General features: G+C 41.5%; 1 long non-coding RNA gene across 1 annotated transcript; it reads left to right on the top strand.

The window, feature by feature from the left end:
* The first annotated feature begins 258 nt into the window (after positions 1-258).
* On the top strand, positions 259-1,016 carry LOC104955071 (uncharacterized). Its single transcript, XR_799423.1, has 3 exons — positions 259-388; positions 673-771; positions 897-1,016. It is a non-coding gene; the product is annotated as an uncharacterized lncRNA (long non-coding RNA).
* The last annotated feature ends 648 nt before the right edge of the window (positions 1,017-1,664 follow it).

A 1,664-nucleotide genomic window follows, 5' to 3' on the forward strand; every position in this document is an offset into this window, starting at 1 on the left:
AATAGATGTAGTGGAGTAAAAGTACACCATTTACCTCTGAATTCTAGGGTAAAAGTACGAAGTAGCAAAACATAAACACAAAACATACGTAAATTACAAATATCTCCAAATTGTACTCGAGTACAGTACTTAAGTGAATGTACTTTGTTACTTTACACCACTGTCTGAGAGTCCATATTTCTCACCACATTATCAACATAGTCAAATTGAAAACATTGACTGTCACTGAGCCTATTTCAATATGGAGAGATCTTTTATTTAAATAAATCTTCATCTGAGTTGCAGGGTGTCCTCGGCCCCTGTGGAGCTGATCCGCTGGGACCTGGTCGTGGAGCTGGAGGAGGGAAAACACTCTGTGGAGATCACCAAGTCAGGGAATGTTTATACTGTGAGTATTTAATAAGCATCCAGGAACAAATGAAATATCTTTAATATCTTCGTTTACGACAAACGAGTGTCCCTGAAGCACGAGGATAAGAAAGTCACCATCAAACAGGCATGCTAGTTCATGTTTGTGGGTTGTCATATAAAACATTATCATGTTATCAACTGTGTCCAAACCTGAGCTCCAGAGGATGAGATGAAGATCATTCAGCAGGGATTCATGTTACTGTAGTCTTCATCAGTGTGCATCTGGACAACTCTCAGTAGACTCTGTCTGTGTCTCTGCAGGTGGAGGTGGATGGAGAACAGATGGAAGTCAGTGGACTGTGGAACCTGGCCTCCCCCCTGCTACCACTCAGCATCAATGGCACACACAGGATGCTACAGGTAACACACGCACACCCCATATCTTATTTACCACACAGAGCGTGGTGAGGGCGGAAGAAACTATAACAGAAGAAACTTTAGAGACGTCTGATGCAGTGCTGATGATCTGTTGTCTTCTGTTTCAGTGTCTGTCCAGAGATGCTTCAGGAAGGATTGACCTGCAGTACAAGGGCACGTCGGTAAGATGTCTACACACTAGGAGTGTAACGGTTCACAGAAGTCACGGTTCGGTATGTACCTCGGTTTGGGGGTCACAGTTCGGTACGGGTTCGGTACAACAAGAAAAAGCAAAAAAAAGTCCCAAATGCATAATTCCAGGTTTGTTGTTATTTATTTTTGAACAGTAGTGCAAGTTTCAGTTTAAAAATAAGGAACTCTGACATTTTGAATAATGAACTGTATTAAACAGTTAAAAACAAACCACAAACAGTACCACACACACTCAGATGGCCATATTATCTATAATGGCTGATGTCAAACAAAAAGGTTTCATCAAGCTGTAAAACTAAAATTCATGTTTTGAAAATATTTCATCATAAATAATAAGAAATTGTTTCAAGAGCGCATAGTCGTTGAGAAACATATACTGTATATGCCAAAAGCTTCTGTTATTTATTTTGGTCTCACGGCTTTCATGTCTATTGGTTTATTAAAAACAGCGGGGAGAAGCTGTTGAACTGCTGTTGTCTTTTGCCGGGCTCCGGTGATTGGCAAATCTGGGTGATGCCTTCTGATATGATTTAGCATGTTTGGCTTGTGTTAACATTAGCATACCGCACCGCTGTCTAACAACGCCGGCACACCGTCCTCGTCCGATCCACCACTCGCACTCCATCGTTATTGTAGTCCACAGGGAACCCGAAATGTTCCCACACAGCTGATTTAAAAGAAGC

Source organism: Notothenia coriiceps, unplaced genomic scaffold (assembly GCF_000735185.1).
Source record: "Notothenia coriiceps isolate Sejong01 unplaced genomic scaffold, NC01 NC01_scaffold00024580, whole genome shotgun sequence".
NCBI lineage: Eukaryota > Metazoa > Chordata > Actinopteri > Perciformes > Nototheniidae > Notothenia > Notothenia coriiceps.